Here is a 15,355-nt window from a genome sequence, read left to right as displayed (position 1 = left end):
TGAATTTTAATTTAGAGATAGAAGCATACTTGCTTAGTTTAGTGGCGTTTCACTGGCCACAGCAGCAATCACAATTACCAAGTAACTGTAAGAAATGGTTTCTCAAATAGAAGAGAATGTTATTAATTCCCAACATAGAAGTGCGATAAATTCGATGGATTTAGTTTGTAAATTTGACTTGGTAGTGAACCACTAAGGCAAAACAACAACAAAAAAAAAGTGCCAGAAATTTCCCTTAAATCCATAGCTAACATTGAATACTGAAATGCCATGACACTAAGTAGATGGTGGAAATATTAGTCAACTATATCATAGGACTTGACAAAGAGAGCCACAACTATTGAGACTTAGAAATACAGTCTTAGAATATAAATCCAGAAAAAATTCTTAATTTTTCTTTTTTCTTGGAAATAAAGGCTTTTGTGTTTTGTCTGGAGAAAATTAAAATTAAACTTCAAGGGGAAAATATAGACTTAGAAGACTTAGAATATAAGTCCAGGAAATTAAAAAAAACACCCTTAAAAATTGAAAATAAGGACTTTTGTATTTTGTCTAGAGAAAAAATTAAATTTCAAGGGGAAAAATCTATAAATCCCTGTTTGTAGCTCATATTTTTCTATCCAAAATCTATATCTTATTTGTAACCAGGGAATCTCACTTTCATGATGAGAAAAAAAGAAACAGTGGTTAAGTTTAGAACAGGAAAAGAGACTACAGAAAAATATTTGGGTTGGCCAAAAAGTTCGTTCGTGTTCATCCATACTACTTTGAAGACCGTCTTGAACGAACTTTTTGGCTGAGACAATATGTAGGAGAGGCATTTGCAACTTTAAACCAATAGGACTTAGAGAGAAGAGAACAGTGTGGAAAAGGTCCACCAAGGGCCATTTTAGGATACTTAGTACTTGACTCTCAGAACATAATGATGATCATGATCATTTTTAGTGAAACAAAAGGAGTATACTGTAAACCTACATATAAAATCACACTTAGAAATATAAGTGAGGGGGGACTGCCCTGGTGGTCCAGTGGCTAAGACTCTGCACCCTGTACAGGGGCCCCGGGATCCATCCCTGATCAGGAAACTGGATCCCTCATGACGCAACTAAGAGTTTGCCTGTCACAACTGAAAGATCTCACATGCCACAGCTAAGACTTGGTGCAGTCAAATAAGTAAATTAAATATTAAAATATATATATAATCGAGGTTTTTTGATATGAAAATTAAATAACTTGTAGACTGAAACTATTATAGCTGGAAAATTAAGGTATGTGTGTATATATATATGTGTGTGTGTGTGTGTGTGTCATGATATATGTCATATACGGATCACCTGTCCCTTTTGAACAGTTAAAGGTCTGATTCCCCGACCCTCCAACTATTTTCCTTCTTGATTATCCATTACCTGAAGAAATTTAACATGATCATCTGGCATTGAGGGCTCTTTGAAACTATAATACCTTCTTTGTAGAGTTGAAAGGAAAATATAGCCTCTGTCCTCAATAAACAAATATACAGTAGTAATTTCTCCTGTGGGTCATCTTATTGGTGATGACAGCTAAAAGCTCTTGCATATGTTCTCTCTCTCTCTTTTGTCACTAAGCCATGTCCGACTCTTGCAGCCACATGGATTGTAGCCTGCCAGGCTCCTCTGTCTTTGGGGTTCTCCAGGTGAGAATACTGGAGTGGGTTGCCATTTCCTTCTCCAGGGGATCTTCCTGACTCAGGGATCAAACCCAGGTCTCCTGCACTGCAGGCAGATTCTTTACCAACTGAGCTACAAGGGAAGTTGCTTATGTTAGCTTGTTAGAAATATATGCCATTGCCATTCGATTGAGGAAAGAGAGTCCTTGTAAGGGAGATGGGATTGAAGCTGCACTTTGCAGCAATAAGGGAAGTTATGTGGAAAGTCCTGTGACCTAGGAGAGCATGACTTTGGTAGAAGTATAAACCTGGAGTGGAAGCTGTGCTCAAAGGTGATCTACACGGACTTGGAGTGAAGGTGGCATGTTCCCAGGCAATGTGTAGATCCCTGCCAATTTATACTCAAAGCTTTTTAAGACAAGGGGACACTAGATTTCAAAGGCTCAGGGAACACTTCTCTCTTGGCCCCTTGCCCATCTAGCAGTTTGGGGTTGCCATTTCTGCACCAGATAAATTGTGAAATTGAGAGTTCCTTTTATATTTGACTGGTTCATATGTGGTCACTAAGGTAAATGTTTAATAAGCGGTCATAGGTCAGTTATGGGTGCTGTTTCTTTTATACGGATGTCATCCTGTGCTGCTCTGCGAGAAAACAAAGCATATGCAAAGCGTTTCAAAGTGAGTTTTATGGTTTCATTAAAGTTTTTACAGCGTTTTCTCCCAACACCACTAACTCGATGAAATAAAAGGAGAAGCTGCCTTCAAAGAAGGATATAGTCTCTTTTGCTCCCCAGGAGTCTTTTTTAAGTGTCTAGTTCTTGTTAGCTATTCATGTTTTCTTCAAAAGCTGTAGCCTCTTGCTTTTTATATGTATTGTGTGATATCTGTTAGTTGAACTACATTAAACTAAGGGGTTATTTCACCCTGGATTAAAACAACAAAAATAGACAAGTGAACTTTCTTTTTTTTTTTTTTATAAAGTAAAACAACAATAAATTATTATTTTTGCACCCATAATACTGGGAAAGGGTTAATGTAGATAGAATATGGCTAGCCAGAATTGGCAAGTCAGTAGGAAAACTGACACTTTTATAGCTCCCTGCTGAGAGTGTAAATGAGTAGAAACTTCACCAGAGTAGTGTAGGCCTAGAGTAATGTAGTAATGTAGGGCTCTATCCATCATGGTTTTCAACTATGTTTGTATCATTTGACCTAATAACTCCACTTCTGTGACCTTGATTTTGTAGTTAACACTTCACATGGCCTATCTAAAATGTGGACTCCAGCACTTTCTCTTGGCTTTCGCATTACCTGCGTATATATGGGGCTTCCCAGGTGGCACTAGAGGTAAAGAACTCACCTGCCAATGCAGGAGATGCAGGAGACATGGGTTTGATCCCTGGGTCAGGAAGATTCCCTTGGAGGAGGGCATGGCAACTCACTCCAGTATTCTTGCCTGGAGAATCCCATGGACAAAGGATTACATGGGATTATAAAGGATTACATGGTGGGCTACAGTCCTTGGGGTCACAAAGTCAGACATGACTGAGGTGACTTAGCATTCAGGCTTGTGTATTATTTTCTTTGTTTTCTTGTTCTTCCTCATTGAGATCAGGTCTTCTCTGTGAAGCACCCCACTGTTAAATACTAAAGCCTCACAGGCTTAGTATCAACTAAACCTTAGATAATTGTGTAGTTCTCCCATTCTGAAATACATGCATAACTGTAAATAAAATTAACATATATGTAATATATACATGTGTGCATACATACATACTAAACAGTATGTAAGTATAGACTTTGCGTATCTATTACGTCTCCCTACCAACCTACTTATCTATTCACCTATATATCTACATCTGCCTATCACCTATCTATCTAATTAAAGTATCTATTATCTGTCTCTTTAAAACAGAATTCAAATATGAGTATAGTTATCATTTACCTCTAAAGGAAGGAACAGTTTTCTTTTGGTGGGGAGGACATTTAAAATCCAGAATTAAGTTTTGAAAAGCTTGTCCTACCTCTCAAACAGCCTTCTAGAGGAGGGCTGCCAGGCTATGACGTGTTGCCCTGTGAGTCATCCCTGGGTAGCAGCTCTTGAGTGTGAAAGGACAGTCACAATCTAACAGTTATGCGTGTGTGCAGGATAATGTCATGAGGCTGAGAAAAAGGGAAATATAGCAATTTTATGTCACATTTGTCAGGAAGAGATTCATGGTGATCAAGGCCTTCCCACCAGCCACTGACCACCAGTTATCAACTTCCTTGGGCATGGCCTTCTCTCAGGCCACAAATCTCTATGATAAACCTAAATACATGATTTCTGTGGGGGGAGAGGGTGGGGAGAAAAAAAGGAAAATTAGGTCAGTCCCAGAGACCTCCATTTTTACTTATAATATTTGTAATGCTCTGTCCTTTGTGGGAATGAGTTAACTGGTACAGGTATTTGGTGCCACTAATATCCATAACATGCTCACTGGTTCCTGTGCTCCAGAAACATACAGTAAGTCCCCTACATACAAATTTCAAGTTGTGAATTTTCAGCAATGCAAATGTGCATTCCCATGTCCGATTGCTTAAGGGGTGAGTGAAATTGCAGCTTGCCCTCCTATTGCTGTCAGTCCTCCAGCTCTGCCATCTCTCACCTCCTCTCCTTCCTCTAGTCAGTAACTCTTCTTGCCTGTTCACTCAGTGCCAACCCCTGTATGCCGGCTGTTTGTACTGTACTACTGTACTTTTCAAGGTACTGTCTTATAAAATTAAAAAGTGTTTGCTTTTTGTTTGTATGATTTTTATGTGTTAGTCATGCAAAAAGTAGTATAAACCTATTACAGTTCCGTACTGTATAGCCAATTGTGTTAGTTGGGTACAAAGGCTAATTTTGTTGGACTTACAAACAAATTGGACTTAGGAACACAATCTCAGGATGGAACATTTTTGTATGTAGGGAACTTACCATATTAATGAAAAATGAGAAGTTAGGCAGGCACAGCAATGCTTTCTGATATGGACACAGGAACTTATGGACTTATTAACACCCACATTATCTTGAGCAAAGAAATGGCCAGCCTGTCTGTGAGTCAGTAATGGACTAGGATTTTAAGTTTCTTCAGGTAGAGCCTGGTCTTTCTCAGGACCTTCACCAAGTCTACCCAATGTTGCAGTGACAGTTTCCTCTGTGCCAGGTATGGACTAGGTGCTTTAAATATCTTAATAGTTCATGTAATCCTTACAGTACACCTTGAAATAAGTCCTATAAATACCCCCATTTTACAGATGAAAAAACTAAGGCCCAGAGAGTTTCAACAATTTTCTCCAAAGTCACCAATGAAGTACTGTGCAGGATTTGAATCTAGGCATCTGGCTCCAGATGCTTTGCCCTTAACTGCTCTGAGGGATGGACCACACTGGAAGAAGGGTGAGTTGGGGAAGCTTCTTTCTCTCATCATCTCTTTATGGTTCTCTGGAAGAGGAATGAGCCTCCAAAGTAGCACTATGAAGCCCTGAGGACATCCCATGGACGAGGGTGGATTTCTGGTTCCAACACGGTAAATGCAGAGTATCAGCCCCTGGTGGTAACTTGTCCCTTGGTCGCTGGGATACGCACCAAGTGATCTAAGGGATATGAGTGCCTGACTGTGGAAAACCTCAAGTAGAATATTTCTCCCATTTGTGTATAGCTTCTCTGAGAACAGACAGCCATGGTTGAAAGTTGGGGTGAGGTTGTTTGAAGATAGTGGTGCAATATTACTCATGAGAATTGTATCCATGTAGTCATATGCTTAAGGGAGAACTAACTTCTGGAAGGTTGTATAACATATCTTATATTTGGCCCCTGTAAAATCATGATAACATTTTGAGGGAATAATATATATAAATATAAATAGTTACCAAAAGGAGAATACTAGGAAGAGAAGCAGAATAATATGTAACTTTTGCAAGAAAATTTTATATTATCTCACCTAATCTTGTTTATAGAGTAGGAAGCTGGACCTTACGGAGATTAGGTAACCCTGTCAAGGTCACAAATGTAATAAGGACAGAACTAGATTTGAAATCAAGTTTGTCTCACATGGAAGTCCTTGATCATTACATACCCCGTATTGTGTGTGTGTGTGCTGGAGGTGTGAAGAGTGTGCTGAATTAAGTGTAAAAAAAGAGTGGTTTCCTCTTTTAGTTATAATGAAAGCTGAACACTGTCACTCCTATACACACATAGAAGAGGTCATTGAGTTAGCAAATATTAAGAATATGTCTCATAGGGATTATGTGGAAAAATAATGCTGGAAACATTAAAGGATATAAAAGTCAGTGGTCCGCTCCACTTTGTGCCAGCTGGTGGCTGGAAATGTCCAGCTCAGTATCTCTGTATCACCTAGTTATTCCTTGTTTATTGCTTCCTTACTGCTTTTTTCTTTGAATCAGCTCACTTAATTCCATCAAGTACTTCTTTTTCTTTCAAGTTCAGATGACAGTGGTCCTATACCAGAACGCACTCAGTGAGAATGTCTGAGTGACTGCAAAGATATTGCTATTAATGCATCACTTTTCAGGAGACAGCTATTAATATCTATTATATACAATGCACTCAGAAGACACCGCTGCTAGTGGGGCTTAGGGCCAAAAGAATCATTGCAGCTATGGCCGAACTGGTCTTCACCTGGGAAGAAGAGGTTACCAGGCCTCTAGTAGGATCATTTCTATAAAATTTTTTTTCAGTAAAGGAGGAAATTCTGTTGATTCATATTGTGATTTGGCTGTGAGGTTTGGGTCTTACCCTGTGGCCACAGAGAATAATTGGTCTAGCCACATGTTTGGAATCCAAAAGTTTTCCTCATTAGCACTGTGGTCCACCAGAAGTCACATAGTTACATATTACGGAGTGCCTTTCTTGAGAAAGGAAGGGCCAACTTTTCGTACCCCTCCCCATGTGTATACCACACCCTTATTTAGTTCGAGAGTGCTTAACCAAGGAATAACTAAATGGGCAGTAACTAAATGGGCAGTAATAAGTCATGTTATCAATGTGATAGGGGAATGATAAGTACACATTGATTGTTCAATAAATCTCAACAGCTGGTCAATAAAAATAGGAGGGAAAGTACTTAAGATGAATCTGCACTCAGAGGAGGTGACCTGCAAGGGGGAAACAGTGGTAAAGAGTTATGGTGCCCCCAGGAGTCTGAAAAGTCCTTACATTCCTTAGAACTCCAGTACCTCCCTCTGTAAGGAGAGCCATGGCATGATGCTGACACATACCTCCACCATGGAAAATTATGGTGATTGTTCAGATTAGCAATTAGAACTTCAGAGTGGCTTACAGAGAAGGAAGCCATGGCAGGCCTGCTGAGAGAGACCTAACCTGCTTGAGAAGGAAACACGATGAATAAATGAAGAATGAATGTGTGAGAAATGAAGACTGAGTCTTAGAAGGCTTAGTGAAAGTGAAGTCGCTCAGTCCTGTCCGACTCTTTGCAACCCCATGGACTCTAGCCTACCAGGCTCTTCCGTCCATGGGATTTTCCAGGCAAGAGTACTGGAGTGGGCTGCCATTTCCAAGCTTGGGCTCCACTGCTAAGGCCAGACCAGTGCCAAGGTTTCTTCCTGTTTTAAAGCCCCTAGGTTTTAAACTTATATCATTTCAGAATCTACACAGAATTGACACAGGTGACACAGAATTGATCACCAGTGAAATGTTCAGCAGTGGCCACAGGACTGGAAAAAGTCAGTTTTCATTCCAGTCACAAAGAAAGGCAACACCAAAGAATGTTCAAATGACCCCACAATTGCACTCATCTCACTTGCTAGCCAAGTAATGCTCAAAATTCTCTGAGCCATGCTTCAGTGGTACATGAACCAAGAACTTCCAGATGTTCAAGCTGGATTTAGAAAAGGCAGAGGAACCAGAGATCAAATTGCCAACATCCACTGGATTACAGAAAAATCAAGAGAGTTCCAGCAAAACATCTACTTCTGCTTCATTGACTAGGCTAAAGCCTTTGACTGCATGAATTACAACAAACTGAAAATTCTGAAAGAGATGGGGATACCAGACCACTTTGCCTGCCTCCTGAGAAATCTGTGTGCAGGGCAAGAAGCAACAGTTAGAACCAGACATGGAACAACAGACTGATTCCAAATAGGGAAAGGAGTACATCAAGGCTGTATATTGTCACCCTGCTTGTTTAACTTATATGCAGAGTACATCATGCAAAATGCCAGACTGAATGAAGCACAAGCTGGAATCAAGATTGCTGGGAGAAATATCAATAACCTCAGATATGCAGATGACACCACCCTTATGGCAGAAAGTGAAGAAGAACTAAACAGCCTCTTGAAGAAGGTGAACGAGGAGAGTGAAAAAGCTGGCTTAAAGCTCAACATTAAAAAAAAACTAAGATCATGGACTTTGGTCCCATCACTTCATGCAAATAGATGGGGAAACAGTGGAAACAGTGAGAGACTTTATTTTGGGGGACTCCAAAATCACTGCAGATGGTGACTGCAGCTGTGAAATTAAAAGACACTTGGTTCTTGGAATAAAAGCAATGACAAGCCTGGTGGTGGTGGTTTAGTCACTAAGTCGTGTCTGACTCTTGTGACCCCATGGACTGTAGCCTGCCAGGGTCCTTTGTCCATGGGATTCTCCAGGCATGAATACTAGACAGCATATTAAAAAGAAGAGACATTACTTTACCGACAAAGGTCCATCTAATCAAAGCTATTGTTTTTCCAGTAGTATGTATGGATGTGAGAGTTGGACTATAAAGAAAGCTGAGTGCTGAAGAATTGATGCATGTGAACTGTGGTGTTGGAAAAGACTCTTGAGAGTCCCTTGGACTGCAAGGAGATCCAACCAGTCATCCTAAAGGATATCAGTCCTGAATATTCATAGGAAGGACTGATGATGCTGAAGCTCCAGTACTTTGGCCACCCGATGCAAAGAATTGACTCATTGGAAAAGATCCTGATGCTGGGAAAGACTGAAGGTGGGAGGAGAAGGGGATGACAGAGGATTAGATGGTTGGATGGCATCACTGACTTGATGGACATGAGTTTGAGCAAGCTCCAGTAGTTGATGATGAACAGGGAGGCCTGGTCTGCTGCAGTCCATGGGATTACAGAGTTAGACATGACTGAGTGACTGAACTGAACTGAACTGAAATGCTAGATTGCTTGCTTGACCACAGTGCTTATAGAACCACTTTTTAAGCAGTCTAGTTAGTATTCTCTGGCATTACCGACTCGATGGACATGAGTTGGAGCAAGCTCCAGGAGATGTTGAATGACAGGGAAACCTGGTGTGCTGCAGTCCATGGGGTTGCAAAGAGTCAGACATGACTGAGTGACTGAACATCAATAACAGTATTCTCTGGCAGTGTCTATTTGTGTTTTCAATGATGTTGTTTGGGGGTAACTTTGTGTTTTGATATGATTTTAGATTTATGAAAAAGCTATGTCAATTGCATAAGAAATTCCAGTCATAACTTTTTCCAAATTCACTAACTCTTTACATTTTTGTTCATTTGCTTTATTATTCTCTTTGTGTGTATAGGTATATGTATATTGTATGTATTTATAGATAGAATACCATTTTAGAGTTTAAAACATTATAATCTGTTATTCTTAGTTTACTGCATAATTCTTAAGAACACAGGCATTCTCCAATATAACCATAATCCAATTATCAGAACCAGAAAATTTAGCATTATTTTAATCTAATGCATAGTCCATACTGAATTTTAATTAATTATGCTAATAATGTCCTTTATGGATGTTTCCCTTCATCCAGAATCCAGTCCAGAATCACTAATAGCCTTGAGCTGTGATGTCTCTTTAAATATGGGGCGGCTCCTCAACCTTCCTTTGTGTTTCTTCATCTTAATATGTTTGAAGAGTACAGGTCAATTATGTTGTAGAATGTCCTTCAAATTCAGTTTGTCTAATGTGTACTTATAATTAGATTCAGATTATATACTTTGAGGGGCAGTTATACTGCTGAAGTTATATACTGTCTTTCTCAGTGTATCATGTCAGGAGGCACATGATACTTATGCCTTTTCCCTTTTATAAAGGGAAATTTAATGCAATTTTAATTCACATTATGGAATTCTAATTATATATGCTTTAGACTGTTTGATATTCCTACTCTATTTTTTTCACTTTTTTGTGTAAAATTTAGATGATTTCAATTGACCTGTTGTCAGTGTTAACCTGTTATTCTTTTCACTGTTTCTAGTCTGTTGATAAGATGGTTATATAATTTTTTATCTAAGATATGTATTTTATTTCTAGCAATTTCTTTTGACTCTTCTTTTGTAATCGTTTCTACTGCTATGCCCAAATTATATGTTATGTACCTCTTTCAGGGTATCCTTTTATCAAAGCTATTGTAAATTCCCTGTCATATCATTTTAACTTCTGGGCCATTTCTGCTACTATTTCTTCAAAATTTTTATTCATGCATTTTGTAATTTTTGATTGTATATGGGACATTGTGTGTACTAGAAAACAAACAAACAAAAAAAAAAACAGTAGAGACTGAGGTAAATAATATATTTCCCCAGGAAAGGGAATACTCTTTTTTTCTGTCAGTAGTTCATCTAGGTCATAGTTGAGCTAGGACTGGAATTTATTGTTGTTTTAATTAAATTTAATTCACCATTAGGTTAATGATTCAGGGGTGATTTAGGACTTTACCTTTGGCAGGGCAAGACCTTTTTGTACAAACAATCTCTAGCTTTTTGAATTAATTGGCATCTCATTTTGCTTTATAAATTGGCTTCCAGCTTTCCATGTTGCTATGGAGTCCCCTTTGCTCTTCAGTCCTGCCTTCCAGCTTTTTGTGGTTCCGGAGATCTTTTTCTGCTCTCCTGCCTTGGCCTTATCTTCGGATTGCTGAGAAGAGTGTTCAGTTGAACGCTCAGAGTGCCAGAAAGGGAGTTAGCAGGTTTGTCTGTGAAAGACTCTCAGGCTGTGGGCACCTCCTGCTCAAAGGGGTCTCTCCTGGCTCTCCTGTTTTTCCTCCGTCTGTGGGCAGCCTCTGAGAAGGATGGAATAAGGACCTACAGTGCCTAGAACAGTCTCTTTCATTTCTTTTGTCCTCCTCTCAGCATTTAGCAAAACTCCTGTGTTTTAGGGGTCCTGTCTCAGCCCTCTTGCTCTGCTCATGATCTTGCATGAACACTTAGTGAGGGGTCTGTGAGAAAGATCTGATGAGTTGGTATAGACAGAGCTCCTTAGAATTCTGAACATCACACCAACTCTCTTGTAGTCTTTAAAATTCTTACACAGTTCATTTTGTTTCTCCTTTAACCCGTTAACAGTGGCTTCCTCCTAGTCCCACTTCCCTACAAAAGATGGTGGAGGCTGTCGGGCATCTCTTATGAAGGGCTTGCCGCTTTCTAGCTTTCTAGATTTTAGTTCATTTTTGCTTTTTATCCTCAACTCTCTGATGAATTTACAAAAGACTATGACTGTAGGTAATTTAGCTTGTTTTTGGTCGAAGTGGAAGCAGAAGTTAGGATTTAATGTCCTTTTGATCTATTTCCAGCATTCTTGACTACTTTCTGAATTTCTCTATAACTAGATGTTCCAAGATTGTCTCTACAGTTTTTTTTTTTTTTTTTTTTAGAGAATCCACTATTAATTAGAAGTCAATATAAGTACTATGTGTGCTCATTGTTATGGATGTCATTGCTTCTAGGTCTTCTCACATGAACAGAGCTGGGAAACTCTGTCTGTCTGTCTGTCTGTCTCTGTTTATGTCCGTTCAGAGGGTGGGAAGATTTGGGAGAATAGCATTGAAACATGTAAAATATCATGTATGAAACGAGATGCCAGTCCAGGTTCTATGCACGATACTGGATGCTTGGGGCTTGGGATGACCCAGAGGGATGGTATGGGGAGGGAGGAGGGTTCAGGATGGGGAACACATGTATACCTGTGGTGGATTCATTTTGATATTTGGCAAAACTAATACAGTTATGTAAAGTTTAAAAAAAAAAAACTATGACTTCCAAGTGGTGCTTTTAATTGCAGTCTAACAGTACAGTGTGCATTCTGATCCTCTCTTTTCTGAATTTGTAGCTCTTCTACAACTATATGGTATCTCATTATCTTTAACATATTTACTTACTTGCTCAAGATTAGAATACACAGAAATTAGTTTAAGAATTGGTAACCCATTCCACTGTGAAAGGGACTTCCCAGGTAGCACTGGTGGTAAGGAATCTGCCTGCAGGAGATGTGAGTTTGATCCCTGGCTTGGGAAGATCCCTTGAAGGAGGGCACGGCAACCTTCTCCAGTATCTTGCTGGGATAATCCCATGAACAGATGAGCCTGGTGCCAAGCCTGGTGGGCTACAGTCCATGGGGCTGCAAAGATTCGGACATGACTGAGTGACTTGAGCACAGCACTGTGGAAGGGAAGAAAAGAAACCCACTAACCAGGCTTCAACTTTTGTTTACTGTTTATGAAGGTAAAATTTACATATAGTAAAATAATATTAAGTAAACAATTCAGTAAGTTTTTATAAATGCATATCTAGTATAATCCACAGCCTTAATAGAGATATTGAACATTTCTATCATCCCAACAATTTGCTCCTTGCAGTCAACTCTTCTCTCTCTTCTGCAGAGCCACCACAGTTCTGATTTTTTTCATAATATGTATGTTTTGCCTGTTCTACAACTTTACATTTATAATGGAATAACACAGCGTGTATTCTTCAGTGTTGGGATTCTTTTGCTCAGCATAATGTCTGGAAGAGTCACATGTGCTATGCATATCAATAGTTTTTGTTTTGTTTTGCTTATTTGTTTGTTTGCTGAGAAGTGTCTCATTATAGACTCCACAATTTGTTTATCCATTCTCCTGTTGATGGACATTTGGGAAGTTTTTCACTCTTATGAATAAAGCTGCTATGAACATTCTTGCACAAGTCTTTGTGTGGACATATGTTTTCATTTTTCCTGGATATATAAAAATTGAGTTGCTGTGGCATGGTAGGTATACATGTGACTAGAAGAAGTTGCTCAATCTTTTTTCAACGTGTTCCTCCAATCTGTTATTTTACTATATTTTCACACCTTTCTTTTGTGACTAATGTGGGGCTTCATGACCTCCCTCACTGTATGAGCACTCTCCTTAGGAAGGTCTCTAGTTTTACATTGGTTTGAAGGCACACAGGGAGCTCTGAACTGCCTGCGAATAGACCAGCCAGGCTTCTAACTGAGCTTCAAGGAAGTAGAAGCAAATCTACATTCTCAACTCTAAGAGTCTCTGAAATGCCTCACATTTCCCTTTCGCCTTTCACCTGGACAACTGGTCGATCCTTAACACTTTGTGGAGTTGTCACACTTCAGCTGGGCTGGCACATGTGAGGGGCATTATTTCCCCTCCCAGGACCCCATGAAACTTTATAATTTTGAAGTCCACCTTACCCTCTACTAGCCTGGGCTGTGATGCTGAAGAGTGGGTGCGTGGGCAGAGCCTGCCTGTTGGCCAACTTGACTCCTGTGTTCTCCTGGTCACCTTCTGGCTGAGCAATTGGAGGCAACTTCACAGCTGAAGCTGGCTTTAGTCTTTGTGATATCTGGATTTCGTGAGCTCTGTGTTTAGCTAAGAATTGTCAGAAGCAAAATGACTAAGGTGTTTGAAACTCCACAGTGCCCTCAAATACAGTAGAACATCTCTACCCAAACCCAGCACTTACACAACATGGGGGTGGGCGTGGGGTGGAAGATGCATTCCCTTCCTCTTTCTCTATCTCTGTGGCTGCTGCTGGATTTTCTTTCCCCACAGCAGTTCCTCCTCTTATCTCATTCCTTGTTCTGAATGCAGTATGAGCTACAGTTTTCTTATCAGATTCAGACACTTCTTTTCCCAACAACCTCCTTGCCTCCAGTCTCATTTCTACTCTTTCTTTTCAGGTTTAATGCTGTCATAGGGCTTTATCTTCTATTATTGCCTGGAATGTCTCCTTAAATGCAGGCGATGCTAAAACTTTGGTAATTGCGGTGCTTGCCTTGTGAAGGACTTTCATGATTAAAATGTTTTATCGTTGGTGGTTGTCCTGTGTGATATTTTTAATGTGGCTACTGTGATGTACATTTATACTGTAAATGGAGCTGTGATACTCATCTAAAAAGGGCAGTAAAGATGCATTTCCTGGAGAGTCAGTTCATTTTAGGTAACAAAGCAGGCCCTGGGTTCTAGTGCATGTAGCAGAGATGGAATGTTCACAGAATACATGTCAGAAGAACACGTCTGTTGATGATGAGAGGAGACAGGCACTTTTCTTTCGGGCAATGGAGAATGTGTCAGGAGCCCTGGTTCTCTTCAAAGAGGAAAACCATTGCCACTACTGATTTTGACTCTGCCTTCTTTCTACTTGCTGAGATGTGACATTCTTCTCAGGGAAATCTGGGGAAATCTGGGGACTATGTTGGTTCTTGTAACTCTACCCAAGATGCTCTTCACCCCTCTTGCCCAGGAAGGGCTATCTGAACTATTCTTTCTTGGTCATCCAAACAGGGACATTTAAATAGCACTTTATTTTATTTGTTTTTTCTTATTTAGAGTTTTTGTTGTTGTTGTGGGCTATTTTTAAAGTCTTTATTGAATTTGTTACAATATTGCTTCTGCTTTTTTTTTTTTGGCCATGTGGCATGTGGGATCTTAGTTTCCTGACCAGGGATTGAACTTGCATCCTGTACATTGGAAGGCAAAGTCTTAACCATTGAATCCTCACGGAAGTCCCTTAAATAGCACTTGAAACAAAACATTCATCCTCCCACCAAACATTTATCAAATAATCAATCACTAATGTACTCAATAAATGTGTTAAACACAGTGGACAATTACATGTGAATAAAAAAAGATGCCTCTTACCTCCAAGAGATTATAGTTTAGAAGACATGGGGGGCCAAAAATGCCTGTTTATAAGTGGCTAGAATAAAAGTAGTGCTCAGTCGTTCAATCATGTCTGACTCTTTGTGATCCCATGGACTGTAGCCTGCCAGGCTCCTCTGTCCATGGGATTCTCCAGGCAAGAATACTGGAGTAGGTTGCTATTTCCTCCTCTAGGGAATCTTTCGCACCCAGGGATCAAACCTGTGTCTCCTGAATTGGCAGGCAGATTCTTTACCACTGCACCATCTGGGAAGCCCAGAGTAAAAGTAAGAAAATAATGAATTCCACTAAAAAGGTACGAACAGTTATGTCAGTTCAGAAGGTTGATCCCCACACTTTTTGTTTGTGCAGCCTATTAATGAAAATTTTGGCATGCCAGAAATACATGACATTTGTATGTAAATTACAGGCATGTACTCTGTACTAATATATTACAAATATTATAATCATATACACAATGAGAAATTTTAAAAATGTAAAGAGGAAATAGGTAGTATACTTGGAAATGATTTTAATTTTGCTGAACAATGGAGATTCTTCTTACTTTCTTAAATATACGACTAAAACATTTTTTTGGCAGTAGAGATGTGATTTATAGGTCAGATCTGATTTAACAGCCATTGTTTTTGCATCTAGTGTGATTAATGTGAAGCTCCTATTGGGAGACAGAGAATGTTATGTCTGTCATTTAATTATTGTTTGCTGGTGCTTACATTATAATATTATTTTTCAATTTTCAGGGACTTGTAGAAAGCATTTTGTAAGAGTAGATAGGACTATTCCAAAAACCT

The sequence above is a fragment of the Bos indicus genome, chromosome 17 (assembly GCF_029378745.1).
Source record: "Bos indicus isolate NIAB-ARS_2022 breed Sahiwal x Tharparkar chromosome 17, NIAB-ARS_B.indTharparkar_mat_pri_1.0, whole genome shotgun sequence".
Lineage (NCBI taxonomy): Eukaryota > Metazoa > Chordata > Mammalia > Artiodactyla > Bovidae > Bos > Bos indicus.
The sequence above is the reverse complement of the archived record's forward strand: the minus strand, read 5'-3'. Positions refer to the sequence as shown.